A 15,725-nucleotide genomic window follows, 5' to 3' on the forward strand; every position below is an offset into this window, starting at 1 on the left:
ACGCCAGAAATGAATCTTTCCTGCCCTAGCCGTTAGCCCCCCAGCTTTCTCTAAATCAGCTTCTCAAGGGGATCACAGCATTTCCCTTAATATTTAAAAGCATGTGAACAGGACAGAGCTTGCATTTGTTTTCTCACAGCGTCACTGCGGTCAGCTGTCGTCCTAAAGGGTCATTTTGGTAAATAAGAGGAGAAAAATCGATGGGTCCTTGCTGGACTTTGTGATAAGGCTGTGCAGTTCAGACCAGCGGAACTTTCAAAAAAAGCTTCTGCCTTGTCACACCATACCCTAAATGCTCGAGCCATGTTGAGGGGTGAAATGGTGGAAAGGTGAATCTGTGAGTGCAAACCCATAAAGTCGAATCTGTGCTTGTCAACCCGAAGTCAGATGTCCCACAGCCTGGCACCGAGAGCCGGGGAGCCTGCCGTTGACCGCCCGGGCTCTGCAGGTGGATTGCCTGGGTTCAAATCCTGTCTCTGCTCCTACAACCTTGGGCAAGTTCCAGCTTCCGCACCTGTGAAATTAGGATGAGAATAGTCATTTCCCTTATATGGCGGTTGTGAGAATTAAGCCAGTGGAAGTTCCCGACACATAGTAAGTGCTCAACAAATGCTAGTTGTTGTAGTCATGCCCCTTTCCCAGCGTGATCGCAGTGACTCCCTCTTGCTCACCAAGGCTGTCATCGGATCTTCCCCAGCAGTTACGGCCCACAAGATTCCTGTTCTCATTATTTCAACCCCTTTTGCTTCCTTTGCTTCCCCAACTATCTTATTCCCATCCTGTCCTGTCCTCTTTCATACCAGAATAGGCTTCTGATTTTGCAACTGCCCCTGACTCCATGATCTTCCTTTCCCTATTCTAAAGCCTTCTTGGTGGACTAGAATCATATTCCTGGAGCTAAAAGAAATACTCTAGGACACTTTCTCATTTGTGTTTGTATTCATACATTTCTAAAGCCTTATATGGCCCTTGTTAGTGGGCTAACATGTGCACTCTTCATCTCTTACACCATGTGGACCTGATAAATCAGGAAAAGAGTTGGGCACCTGCTGGGAAAATTCTGTCTTTATCCTACCCTTCTGGCAACCCCCCACCCCCATCCCTTCCTGCCTATCCCTTCCCCGCCCCCATGCCTCCTACAGATTTTATCTCAATGAATGTCAGCCCCACCCTCTGGGTTGTTCAGGCTAAAACCTTGGCGTCATCCTGACCCCACTTGTTCTTTTACATCCGATATTCACTCCATTAGCAATTTCCATCGGCTCCACCTTCCATATCCCGAATCCAGCCACTTCTCCCCGTCTCCACCGCCACCACCCTGTTCCGAGCCTCCAGCCTCTGTCATCTGGATCACGGCAGTTGCGTCCTCACTGGCGTCCCTGTCTCTGCCTTGGCCCCTGTGGTCTCTTATTAGCCCAGTAATAAGATTGACCCTTGTCAAACGTTAGTCAAAGAATGTCATTCCTCACTCAGGAGCCTGAGGCCAAGCTCAGGTGCCTGCCGTGGACTAAAGGCTTCTGTGAGCTCTGGTTCTCACCGCCCTTCCCACCCCATCTCTCCCTCTCTCACTGAGGTCCTGCCTGAGTGTCCCCTGCTGTTCCTGGGGCAGTTAAGCTCCCACCTCAAAGCTTCTGCATTTGCTGAGACCAGTGCCTGGAAGGTTCTGCCTGTATCTATATATCTATATATCTCTACATATAATATGTATCTGTCTCCGAGATATATTAGCTTCCTAGTTTGTTCATTTCTTTCTCCCTCACTTGAACAGCAGCTCTGGGATGTAAGGGTGTTTGTTCTGTTTCCTGCTGTGTGTCCTCAGTGCCTAGAACAGTGCCTGGCACCCGGGAGGTGCTGTATTAGTATCTGCTGAGTGAATGGCTGGATGGATGGTGCTTTGGGGTGTCCACCCTAATGACATGTTTCCATGTCTCCGACGACTACATAGAGGTATCCAGGCCCCACTTCTGTCAAGACCCAGTGCCATCCTGGTGGCCCAGGGTGGCTTCAAAATGGAGGGAAAACTGGCGGATCCGACTTGCAGCTCCTTTCAGCCTTGGTGTTCTCTGTAAGTGCCCCTGCTGGCTGCAAGGATTTATCCTAAAATAAACAGTCCTCCAGAGACGTGTTCCATATGTGGTGTTTCTCAAACTGGGCTCTGTGGACAATTTCTCAGGGACTCAAGAGTTCTGCAATAATTTAGAAGTTGCTTTTACATTTTGGTGACAATCTAAGAGAAAGAAAAAAAGAATAAAATCCTAGTTTTGGTCTTTCGATGACTGCTTGACAACTGAGGAGTGCCACATCACTGGCTTTAGTGCTGTGTTTGCACTGATGTGCATTGTGTTGTTGCCCCGATGCCCCTTAGAATGATGGTCTTAAACTCTTAATGCTGCATTGCTTAGACTGGGGAATGTAGATGTCTTCTTGCAAATCTATGATACTTTCTTTTTTTCCTGTAAGAGGTGCCTGAATAATAAATACTCAGACTCTATCACCAATAGCCACAGGCTGGTGAAGGCCCTAATGCCACACCAGGAGAGAAAGCTTCAAGGCTCTAGGCAGGAGTTTTGCAAGGGTCTGAGACAGCCTGGGGCAATGGGGTACCCCGTGGGGTGAGACCATTATTGGCCTTAGAATCAGGAGACTGGAGTTTCCATTAAACTCTGTCTCTAAATGAACTGTGTGACTCTGGCTTGGTTGGCTCACCTTTCTGGATCTCAGTTCTTTATCTATAAAATGAGCTAGAGAACCTCTCAGTGCCCTTCCAGCTCTGGCATTCTGTTTTGTGAGATTCCTTGGGCAGAGAATCCCATCTGGACACTGAGGAGAACACTTTGTTAGTACCAAGCTCAGACAATGAGGATTCATAGTGAACACTTTTCCCGAGGTCTCCGTTCAGCACTCGCCTTCTCCGAGTGACCTTCTCCAAAGACTCTTCGTAAAACCACACACCCATCTCCATCTCATTTACCCAGCTTGATTTAAAAAAAAAAATTTCTTTTTAATTTAATTTAATTTTATTGTTTTATTATTATTTTTTATCAGAGAAATTGTAGGTTATGAGAAACCCTGCTCGATTTCTCTTTATGTTTTTCTCTATGCTTTGAGGAAGACTGATTTTTATTTAATATTGGTCTGTAATTGCTGAGAAAACCGAGGCTTCTCAGAGTTACAGAACTCGCCCGTAGGAGCTGGGGCTTGAGCCCGGGTCAATCTGCCACCTCACTGTTTGGAAGGCTCCATTACAAAATCATAAGGGCACAGATCATTTATATTGAAGCTTCTGTTGGTTTTTCCTCCCTTCTTTCTAACACTGTCCATGGGGGAGGAGAAAATCAAACCCACCGAGTCCTCCTTCACTGCCTTTTTCTTACTGTGATTGTACAGAGGATGCACTGGGCACATCATTTTGGCACAGAGCAGGATTTCAGAACTGGGTGGTTTATTAGCCAAAATCCTCTGGTTTTACCCACTCCTTTCATTTCTTCTTTTTTTTCTATGGGGGTAAAATGTATATAACAAACTTTACCACTTCAACCACTTTTAAGTGTACAATTCAGTGGCATTATGGATATTCCAGTGATGTGCAGCCATCACCACTATTTCCAGAACTGTTTCACCATCCAGAACAGAAACTTGGTCCTCATTAAGCAACACCTCCCCAGTGCCCCTTCCACCCAGCCCCTGGTAACCTCTATTTATCCCTTTGATTTTAAAGCTGAAGGTGGGGAGGCCTGAAAAGGTTGAGTGCCCCGTGACTCCCATCTTGAGCGAGAAACTGCCTGATTCTGGAGCCTTCCCCGTTCTGGGTGGGAAACCAGAAGGCCCGTGGCAGGAGTGCCCAGAGCCCACCGTGCATCGCCCACCACCCCACCCAGCCCCGCCCTGACAGCAGCCGCCTAACGGCCCTCGGGCCCACGGGTCCTGGGCATCCCAGGTTTCTGTAATCTGGGTGCTGTTCGACTTCAGCAGATGCTGGCAGAGGTTCTCACCTCCTCCAGGCAATGATTCTTGACATGAAAACCATGTCTTTGAAACTGTCGTCTTCTTGGCGTTCCAATGCAGCAGGAGGATGGGTTTCAGGACCATTCTGCGGAGATTTCCGTGTCTTCCTGTTCCTGATGGTTTGTCTTTTCCCTCCTAGGTCTCTGAGGGGTTAAATGCTACTAGGAAGAAGTGGGGCAAGTTCTCCTGCTGCTTCTGCACACTAGGAATGAGGAATATTTCACATTTATGACTAAGCAGTTGCTTCTTGATGTCTCGATTACAGATCAAATGTTCTGTTCCTCTTCTTTAGACGTGAAACAGCAGCGAGCAGTACAAGATGAACTGTCACTAAGTGCTTAAGTGGTGTGGTCCGTACTGCACTAGGTGCAGAAGTTCAGGGGGAAGGAGTACTGGGGAGGGACGGCAGGGTCAGGGAATAATACAAATACAAATAAAATAAGAACTAATCCTTTTCGCACACTTTTGCTGTTTCAGGCACAACACAAATGCTTTATGCATCTTAATTCATTCCACCCTCTTGATAACACCATAAGGAAGGTACAATCCTGTCCCCATTTTACAGCAGAGGAACCCGAGGCTCAGAATAGTTAGGCCATTTGCCCAAATTTGTAAAGCTGCTAAGCAACAGAGCCAGGATTTGAATTCAGACCTGCTAGCTCCTCTGACCTGGAGGAGGCCTTTGCAAAGGAGAGACTTGAGCTCGTCTTTGGGATGAGCTGAATGATGGCCCAGGGGGTGGAGTGGGCAGAGGAGACTGGCCTCGCTGGGCAGAGGGTGTGGTAGGGAAGAGGGCCGGGTAGGGAGTTGGGAACTACACCGTAACGGGTCTTATTGCCCAAGTGGAGGGTTTAGACTCAGTCCGGAAGGACACAGACTTTGAACAGCATTGTAGGATGACTTGCCAGAAGCAGGAGTTCGGGGAGGCTTTTGGGTGGCGGTGGTAAGTCTGAGGGGGAGGCACTGTGGAGATGGGAATGAGATGCCGATGGTCTGGATTGGGAAGGAGCAGAAGCAGTGGAAGAAAGGGAGAGTGGTGCATGAGAATTCACAGAAGGCATGGGCAGGTGGGAGACGGGAGGACAATGTCCAGTTGGCCTCGAGAGTCTGGCAAGAGTGACTGTGTTGGTGCCGTGGAACTTTGTTTTTGGCTCAGACTGATAGCACGTCGGGGCGAGTCCACGAAGAGTTAAACATTTATTACATAGTTGGGTTATTGATCTTAAACTCTTAACTCTTTGGGTAGCCTAATAAGATAGATTCTTTTCTACTGGTTGTTATAGCAGTTGGGATTTGATCAGAGAAGTAGAACCACCATGAGCGATAGGGAACAGCATTTTATTATAGGGATCAGACTTCTCGTGCTGGTGGGAGCTGGTGGAGCCGTCTGGGTAAGGTGCCCTCTCCGTTTCTCTGCTGGCCTCAAGTCCGCTGGGCCGGCTCAGGGAGGAAAGATGGATGTGAATGGAGAAGACAAGGACAGACTGGAAGCACGTCCTTCTCTGGTCACCCACAATCTCAGTGATGCAGGTGACCTGAGGATAAGTTGGCACCCTTCCCTCCAAACCTACACACAACTGACCCAGGATTTGGAGAAGGTGGAGGAGCTGTGGGCCCCGGGGCCGCCTTGTGCAGACAAGGGGAGCTGGCAGATCAGCTCCAGGGTTCGTGGGCTGCTCTCGCCTGCCCTAGATCGACCTGCAGAGCCGGACAAAATGGCTGCGGCTTCACTTCCACCTTCCAAATCTTGCAACATTCTCTTGTGCCTACCCTCCCACCCCCACCCTAACCCGGGACCCTCCAAGGAAGGGGATCCTGGGAAATATAGCTGCATCGAGCCAGCACGAAGCCACCATGGTTGTCCACATATTTAGTAGATCGCTTTTCTTTAATTGTTGTTTCCCTCCTCAGCTACCTGACGTAAAGGGCTTCCAGGGATGTAGCATAAACTTTCTCAGCAAATTAGACATAATCTGAGTATCTCCCCATCTTCCCTGCAAGTTCGTCATAAATCTCTGCCCTTCTCTGAACTTCGAAGTCAAATTTGTTTCTGAAGATAGAGTGAATGGGGCAGGTGACTTCCAGCCACAGAATACATTATTGGCTTTTAAAAGAATTGATGAAATGTGGTGTGGAGATAAGCTCTTGGCTCCAGGCAGGGCTGATTCTGGACAACAGAGGGCTCGGACCATCTAGAACCCCCTTCCTTCTCATCCAAGTTATCTCACAGGAAGGACCAGTCCCAGCAACTGTACAAGCTGCTCCTTTCGTACATTCTTCGTTTCGTGACTCATGGAAGTGTAGCTCTGGGCTTGGTTTGGGAAGGTTAAGGCCATATTTTCCTGAGGTCTGTTTTCCTGCTGATGGCTGTCCTTGCTGGCTTTATGTGCCTCCTGCTTGATCAGATCAGAAAGCAGCAAATCCAGGTTTTTGTTTTTTTTTAACTTGGCAGAATTCCTTGCATAGCCGAGAGCTCAGGAAGGAAGGTCTCCTTCAGACGCAGAGTTCAGGGTCTTCTGAGCCAGGATCAAGCCCTGCTGTGCTAATCCCAACTTGGCTTGATCAACCTCAGAAATTGATGTATCTGGAATGAACTCTGTCACGACCGATACTTTAACCCTTGAGCTTTATTTTCTCCCACCCCTAAAGCACCAGCTGCTAGGGGAAGTTCGCACTGCGTGGAGGCGAGATAGTAAGGCTGGCAGGGGTGGGGTGAGGCGGCCGCGGCTCCCTCTGTCCAGACCAGCTGGCTGCAGGGTCCGGGCTGCACCCACAGTGGGCACAGGTGGGAGACACAGGGCTGACCCGCCAGGCAGGACGCAGGTCTGGGGGAGGCGCCCCGAGCCCAGCCTATCAGGCTCACAATGGTGGGGCAGACGTGTGACACCCTCCTCGAAACCCGGCACAGTTGAGCGAGAAGGGGCACTCAGCATCTCGCCCCCTCTACCCTGGCTTCCTGCTTCTGGTGCCAGCCGAATTGGCCTTCACTTTTTTTTTCCCTCTCTCTTTTTTTAAAATTATATTCAGTTTTATTGAAATATATTTACATACCATACAATCATCCATGGTGGACAATCAACTATTCACAGTACCATCATATAGTTATGCATTCATCACCCCAATCTATTTTTGAACATTTTCCTTACGTCAGAAAGAATCAGAATAAGAATAAAAAGTAAAAGTAAAAAAGAGCACCCAAATCATCCCCCCTATCCCACCCATTTTTTCATTCAGTTTTTGTCTCCATTTTTTCTACTCATCCATCCATACACTGGATAAAGGGAGTGCGATCCACAGGGTTGTCACAATCACACTGTCACCCCTTGTAAGCTACATTGTTTTACAGTTGTCTTCATGAGTCCAGACTACTGGGTTGGAGTTTGATAGTTTCAGGTATTTACTTCTAGTTATTCCAATACATTAAAACCTAAGAGGTGTTTATTTATATAGTGCATAAGAATGTCCACCAGAGTGACTTCTCAGCTCCGTTTGAAATCTCTCAGCCACTGAAGCTTTATTTCATTTCGCATCCCTCTTTTGGTCAGGAAGATATTCTCAATCCCACAATGTTGGGTCCAGATTCATCCCTGGGAATCATATCCTGCGTTGCCAGGGAGATTTACACCCCTGGGAGTTGGGTCCCCCATAGGGGGAGGGCAGTGAGGTCACTAAAAAGAGAGAGAGAGCCACACATGAGCAACAAATGTCTCAGGGGAGACTCTTAGGCACAATCATATGCAAGTCTAGCCTCTCCCTTGTAGTAACGAGCTTCATAAGGGCGCGTCCCATGATAGAATGGCCTTCACCTTTTATTGCAGCGAAAAACAGTCCCGAGATATGAATATTCCCAGAAGCCACCTTGGAATACTTTCAGGAACAGTTTCAGAGCAAAACAGGGAGAAGGACGAGACTGCACGCGGGGCCAGCTCACCCACGTGGATTCTAGAAAGAAGACTTTGAGTTGCTGCCTTATCTGCTTCAAGCGCAGGGGACGCGAGGAGAGGAAGGCATTCGGCCGGGGCGGGGCATGGAGGTCTGGTACTTGTCCAGAATTTCTCGCTCTAGACGGTGACAGGCTCTTAGAGAAACATCTTCATAAAAAGGGCCAGGAGCATTCTGGCAATTACCCACATCCCCTTGTACCCAAGACAAAAATGCTGGCTTGATGAAAGTGTTTGGGTAATTTTCTAGCCCATTTACCACTTTACAGGCCCCAAACTACACAAGTAATGGATGTCTTAAAAAAAAAACAAAGCTATTAAAAAATTTGTCCAACTATCTCATTACCATCAGGTTTTGAGTAGGCGTATTGTGAAATCTTAACTGTGTCGACATCAGCGAAACACTCAGACGCCCAAAGGCCTGGAGTTTATTATCTTCCAGTGAGTTCTGTAATAGTGGACGTGCTTTTCCTCTTTTCCAAACATTGCTGGGGGGAGGGGGAGCAGATCAGTTTGGGAAAAGTAAAAAAAAAAAAAAAAAAGAGGCACTTTTCCACCAAGGATGCTTTCCTGAGTCCTTGCAAGTGCTTGGAATGGCCCCAGGAGAGAACTGTAATCTAAGTGTCCTGGGTGTGTGGGGGCTAATTTAGGGAAGGGGTCTAAGCCTTTGGTAAGAAAAGGCCTCAGGGGCTGCTCCCAGCCTGCCCAGCTCCTGGGCCCTGGCTGAGAAGAATGGAATGTGTAGCACCCACCAGACCTCCAGGAGAAGGTGGGAGGAAAGCACAGCCAGGGGTTCCAGGACTGGCCTGCTGAAAATGGTTGAGGAGATAAGAGGCCAAAGGCTTTGTTTTTATTCTTAAGATAAGCCTCCCAGAGAGGGGAATTCCCAGGAGCAGAGGCTGCTGAAAGACAGACTATTTTTTAGAACACTTTTAGGGTTACAGGGAAATTGTGCAGAAATTAAAGAGCGTTCCCATCCCCCGCCCAGTTTCTCATATTAACATCTCGCGTTGGTACATTTGTTACATTTGATGAACCGATATTGACAGATAATTATTAACTAAAGTCCAGAGTTTCCACTAGGGCCCTCTCTGTGTTGTACAGTTCTGTGGGTTTTGACAAATACAGAACGTAATTGCACCCACCATTATGTTATCAAACGGAAGAGGTTTAGCACCCCAAAAATGCACTGTGCTGCACCTCTTTACCCCCGCACCCTGCTTCCCCTGGCCCGGTGGCCACCACTGATCTTTCTACTGTCTTTGTAGTTTTGCCTTTTCCAGCATGTTGTGTAGTTAGAATTCATATGGGATGGGGCTTTTCCAGACCGGCTTCTTTCACACAGCCATCTGCACATTCGGTTCCTCCTTATCTTTTCTTAGCTCAAGAGCTCATTTCTTTTTATCACGGAATAATATTCCGTGGTATGGATATGCCACACTTTGTTTATTTATGTCAAACCATTTTGCATGAGGGCCCCAGCAGCCCTGCCGTAGAGGTTTTCTGATGGGGCTCGAGAAGAGGGTGGGAGACGCTGTCCTGGTTTTTGTGGGTGGTGATGGTGTGTGGGCAGAGAGGCAGCCAGGGCGATGGTGACAGAGGGGCCCTGGGAGGGCCGGGCTTGGCTCCCGGCAGATGTTGACCCAGGCCCGGGAGCTCAGGATGGAAAAATGCCAAGGGGCAATTGTGCAGATTGGTCAGCTCAGCGAGTGATGTGAGCCGGGGGCCCCCGGGCTGGGGTGAGGAGCGGACAAGGGAGGGTGGAGAGGGCCTGGGTTTGGGGTGCAGGATTGGGGTGCACCCACGTGCTCCTGGGAGCATAGCAAGAGGGGCAGCTCAGAGGGTGCGGCCAAGTGGAGCTCTGCCTCTCTGCTTTTCCACCCTCTCTCCATCTTTCCCTCCCTTAATTTATGCTCTTCCTTTTATTCGCACATCCCCTTTTCCTCTTTATTTCTCTCTCCCCCAACAGCCTGAAAATTTATGGATCGCGCCTGGGTGGAAACATCCCGCTCCAGGGACCCCTGTGTCCCCCACCCCTGCAGCTGGCTCTGCCTCCCATCAGCTGCTGCATGTCTGAGGACAGGTCTCGTGGGGTCTCTGGACCTCCCTGTCCCCATTTGTAACCTTTGCTGCTATCAAGAACCAACTGCTTAGGGATGTCATGAGCATTAAAAGGGAGAACTTGTGTAAAGTGCTTAGAACGCAGCTTGGCACAGGGTAGGATCAGTAAGCAGTGCCCCTTATAAACTCACGGAGGTCTTGGGCGAGGGGGTGGGTTCCCCCGACTCTGTCTCTCCCCCAGTAGAGATCGGGAAAGGAAGCAAAGGACTTCTACCCACGGGGGAGCAGGAGGGTGCTGAAGTTGGGATGTGGGCACACCCTCTGCTGGCTTTCAGATGTCTCCTGTGGGAAGGTGGGGCAGCTGCTGGGGATGGAGGATGGAGGCGTTTTCTAGGAGACACGTCCTCTCAAGGGCAGAAAGATCCATGCGGTGCCCCCTTGGCCTCAACCATTGGAGAGTGTTCCGATTTGCTAAAGCTGCCGGAATGCAATATACCAGAAATGGGTTGGCTTTTTCAACGGGGATTTATTAGGTTACAAATTTACAGTTCTAAGACCATGAAAATGTCCAAATTAAGGCATCAAGAGGAAGATACCTTCTTGAAGGAAGGACTGCTGACATCTGTGGTTCCTCTGCCACGTGGGAAGGCACATGGTGATCTCTGCTTGTCCTTCTCTCCTGGGTTCATTTCAGTAGCTCTCTCTCTCTCATCTGGAGGCTTTTCTCTGGATTTCATCTCTTAGCTTCTCTGAGCTCTCTGAGTTTCATCTGTCTTTTATCCAGCAAGGGGATTAAGAGCCACCTTGAATGGACTGGGTCACATCTCAATTGAAATAGCCTAACCAAAAGGTCCCACCCACAATACAGTTGCCCCCATGAGAATGGATTAAAAGGGCATAGTCTTTTCTGGGGTGTGTAACAGATTCAAACCAGCACAGAGGGTGAGGATGGTTCTCAGCTCTGTCTTCTGGTGTCTCACATTTGGGTCCTATGGAGGCGAGAGGTTGCCATTCATTTTATTGAAGAGTGGGTTCACCGATGAAGCACTGGGACCAAGAAATGATGCTTTCATAACTGCCAAGCCAGAGGCAGGGAAAGAGGCATTTGCCTGCCTGGGCATGGAGGACGGGGCGTCTTTGGTGCATCTGGGGTGTCCTTTGCTTGCCCAGGAAGCACAGTGTGGCTTTGGCCCTTCATGCACATTGACAGCAGTTGCAGGCCTGCAGAGCAGAAGTGCCCTTGTAGGTAATGAGGTGGCGGAGGTACCAGCCCTGCCCAGTGGAGCTCATGCACCTGCGGAGGCGGCTGGGGTGGGGGGCCTGGCAGACCCTTCTCGGGAGCAGCTGGTCTGTGCATGGGGACATGCGAACTGCTGTGTGAGGACTTCTAGGTATACTTGGTGGGGAGGAAGGAGCTTGCAGGAGGTTGGCATCGCACCCCTGCTGTCAGAGGCAGGAGGGTGACTGATGTCAAAATGGCCCCGTCTGTAACCCCAGGCTAGGGTGGCCCAGGCAAGTGCAAGTTATACCTTTATTAATAAATGATTCTGTTACCTCTTCTGATTTCAAACTGAAAGCTTTCCCCCTCTGCCAAAGTGTTAGATGTAAGCTGCTTTTTACTTCATGAGGTCCTTGATGCTTTCTCTGTGGGTATGCAGCTAAATCTAGATTCTGCAAATGTTTCCCTTCCCCCAACTTAAAGCTGTTACCCTCTTGCAAAGGAGGGGCTCGGAGGAACCCCCCAGGAAGGGTCATGACAGGGCTCTCATGCACCCTGGACCACGGGACTGCCACCTCTGGTGCCACAGGAGCCCTGGCTCTCCTGCCCAGTCCCCACTGTGCCTGACCCCTCTGCTCCACTGTCCAAATCACATCGGACCTCTCCCCGCCCATTACCCCCACTTTGTCCTCTATGAACCCCATCTGCTCCCGTGAAGGGTCTGCCAGGTCCCCCATATCAGTGGCTCTCAATGGGGGAGGGGTGCAATTTTGCCCCCATGGACATTTGGCCATGTCTGGAGACATCTTTGGTTGTCCCAGCTGGCCCGTGGGGGCAAGCCCCTGGCATCTAGTGGGCAGAGGCCAGGGATGCTGCTAAACATCCTGCAATGCCCAAGATCTGGGGGCTGCTTGAACTGTGTTTGCAGACAGAAAGTGCTCCTCCCAGCCCTCCAGGCCTGCCGACGGCTCCAGGCACCAACAACCCTGCCCCACCCCTGCAGCTGCAGGGGAAAGATGTGCTTGCTGGGCAAAAATCCCACCCCGGACCCTCCTCCTGTGTAAGGGTAAATAAAATTGGAAGTTCTTTCAGCCTACAGTGGTTGACCCCAGTGGATGAGGCATCTGGGTTGTCCAGCAGGGACTGTTAGGTCCAGAGGGATTGCAAGAGGACAAGCATCTAGAATTGTCTATTTGTTCTAATAAATTCCCCAGCTGGGTCAGCATTGGATCATTGTGAATGATTTGGCTGTTTGGAAGTTTTGTTTTGTTTTCCCTGAAAGAATAAAGAAGTGAGAGCTTCAGGTTCGCTGGAGAGGACCTGATGTAAAATGTCATGCACAAACATTGACGCTGTCCACTCGAGGGTGGTCACCTGTCAGACTCTTTGATCAGTGCCCAGCCTGTTCTGCGGCTGTGAGGCCGGCCATCTGGGTGATCTGCTGTGTTTTCAACTTTTGTTGTTTTGGTGGCTCCAGTTACAGGAATTATTCCATAAACTCTATGAGGCCTTTTTAAAAAATTTGTATGTAATATATTATATATATATATACATTTATTGATATTGTTCACACACCATACAACCATCCAAAGATCCAAAGTGTACAATCAATTGCCCATGGTATCATCATACAGCTGTGCGTCCGTCACCAGAATTGATTTTTTTTTCAACTTTTAGAACATTTTCATTACTCCAGGAAAGAAATAAAGACAAAAAAAGGAAACTCAAATCCTCCCATACCCTTAACCACCCCCCCTCCATTATTGATTCATAATTTTGGTATAGTACATTTGTTACTGTTGATGAAAGAATGTTAAAATACTACTAACTAGTATATAGTTTGCAATAGGTATATATATATTTTTCCTATATTGCCTGTCTCTTATTAACTTCTAGTTATAGTGTCATAGTTTGTTCTAGTTCGTGAGAGAGATTTCTGATATTTGTACAGTTAATCATGGACATTGTCCACCACAAGATTCACTGTTTTATACATTCCCATCTTTTATCCTCCAACTTTCCTTCTGGTGACATATGTGACTCTGAGCTTACCCTTTCCACCACCTTCCACATCTTTCAGCACTGTTAGTTATTCTCACAACATGCTACCATCACCTCCGTCCATTTCCAAATGTTTAAGTTCACCCTAGCTGAACATTCTGCTCATAATCAGCAACTGCTCCCCAATCTTTAGCCTCGTTCTATATCCTGGTAACTTATATTTCATGTCTTTGAGCTTACGTAATATAATTAGTTGTTTATTAGTTGTTCCAGGAGGACTAACTAGCTTCCACTCCTCTCTATGCCACCATCTTAGATGTATGTCATATATTTTTAAAAAACTTTTAATTTTGAAATAATTTAAAACTTACAGGAAAATTGCAAAAATAATACAGAAATGTTACATAGAACTCCAATGTACTTCCCAACCCTATCTATCTATCTATTTATCTATCATTTATCTATCATCTAACTATCATCATCATCTATCTAAATTTTCTCTCTCTATCATCTATTTATCTATTTCTTAAACATTTAAGAGCAAGTTGCATACATCTGCTTCTCTATATGGTTGTCCCACATAATTTTTGGTTTATGATCCAGCATCCATAAATGGGTATACCGTGCTTTCTACATTTTCTGTCTTGTGCAATTTGCAAACTCCCATTTCACACATCACCTCCTCTGCCCTGGCACCTCTCTCACTCATGGAATTCCTTGCCCATTATCCACACACACTTCTCAACCATAGTGCCTTTTATTGTCGGGTACTTGAATATAACCCCAATATAATGAATAGAACTAGAAGAATCATTCCCCAATAGAAGAATATTCTCAAGGGCAGGGACTATGTGTCGTTTCTTCATCTTTGGGCTCTCAGCACCAATGCTGTGTCTGATGTGAGAACAGGGGTGAGGAAGTGTTTGCTGAGCTTAACTGAACTTCAGAGAAGTGAAGCATAAGCAGCAAGTTGACCAGAAAACTTCAAATTTGGGCCCTTGATATATACTGAGGACAGGCATAGCTGTAAGTTGCTAGCAGGGTATGTTGGGAACTGCCTGAGAACAACTTCTGATATTCTTCCACTGTGCTCTCCTCACTGTCAAAAGGCTTAAGTATTTCAAAATGCATTTTTTGGAATGCTAGGAGACCTGTGGCATAGTCTAGAAGCACCAAGAATTTGAGGTATTTATAGGATACACTTCCTAATGAGAACCACTATAAAAGTTTGAATCACAGAATATGCAAATATGTATTTTCTTTAAAATAATGCACTTTTATTACTTTCAAAGATATACTTTAAATATATTGAACTAGGCTGCAAATAAGGTTCTAGGCTTTGTATAATCATTAAATAAGCCAGGTCTTTTAAAAGCTAAACTTGCTACCTTCATAGATATACAAATGATTCATAGTTAACAGGTAAGCTGTTTGTAAAACACCTTATTATCCTATGTAGTTAAGATGCTTCCTCATCTTGGTGTTGTTAATTGTTTAGTAGCCTCTGTTTTAGTGATCACACATTCTCAACCACGGGAGTCTGAGTTGATAAGGTTTTACTGCATCCATCCATCTAGCAAGCATTTATTGAGTGCCTATTATGTTCCAGGCCTTGGGGAGAGCAACAAACCAGATGAAATCCTTGCCTTCCTAGTGAGTATTCCTAGTGAGGCAAGACTTGATGGTGGTTGGCAGAAGAGGAGGAAATGTTTTTTATTTTTGCTTTTTTTTTATGGTGAACTTTAATGTATATATATAACAGTGATAACTGTCAAAGTACAGTTTCACAAGTAGTTAGCAAATTTCAAAGAATGTCATGGGTCACAGTTCCACAACTTCAGCCATTTCCATTACTGTAAAATATAACATCCATGTAGAAAGGTGTCATCTCTCGATGTATAGCTCAACAGGCAGTCATACAGGTAATTTCAAAAATTGTTTTGGGTTACAGTTCCACAGTTTCACTTCTCTCTTTATTATGCAATACAAGGTATATGCCGAAAGGTGAAGACCTTCAAGGCACAATTCAATGAGCAGCTATAGAGCAAATCCCAAGGGATGCTATAGGCTATAGTTCCACCATGTCATTTACCTCCTTCCAGCCATCCCCACACCCCAGCATCCAAATATGTATATAGAATTATATAAAGTTTCAGTATTCATAGACCTTTGTTAAATCTTATCTTGTTTGTTGCTGCTCCCTTCTCTCACTTAATCTCTTTCTCCCTCTTCAGGGGTGTCTAGGCAGTGAGTACCCTAACTTGTTCATATTGAGGAGGTGTCAAAGTATGGGGAAGGGGCCGCACTGATGGTTGAACTTAAAAAGCCTGTTGCCTCTGGATTTTAGGACTTGCTGGTATAGGAACACTCTAGTGAATCTAAGTTTCTGAAAGATAAAACTTAGTGAGTGCATCTTTTGGTAAGGGCCTGCATACTGTGGCCATTTGGGATGTCTAGCTGGAGCTTGCATAAGAGAAACCTCCAGGATAGCCTTGTGA

At 47.1% G+C, this 15,725-nt stretch overlaps 1 long non-coding RNA gene across 1 annotated transcript in view; it reads left to right on the forward strand.

The window, feature by feature from the left end:
• Nucleotides 1-254: 254 nt before the first annotated feature.
• Nucleotides 255-15,725, forward strand: part of LOC119535811 — a 37,264-nt gene continuing 21,793 nt past the window's right edge. Inside the window, exon 1 of the long non-coding RNA XR_005217300.1 lies at nucleotides 255-594. This is a non-coding gene — a long non-coding RNA (uncharacterized LOC119535811). The remainder of the gene's footprint in view (nucleotides 595-15,725) is intronic.

The sequence above is a fragment of the Choloepus didactylus genome, chromosome 6 (genome assembly GCF_015220235.1).
Source record: "Choloepus didactylus isolate mChoDid1 chromosome 6, mChoDid1.pri, whole genome shotgun sequence".
Lineage (NCBI taxonomy): Eukaryota > Metazoa > Chordata > Mammalia > Pilosa > Megalonychidae > Choloepus > Choloepus didactylus.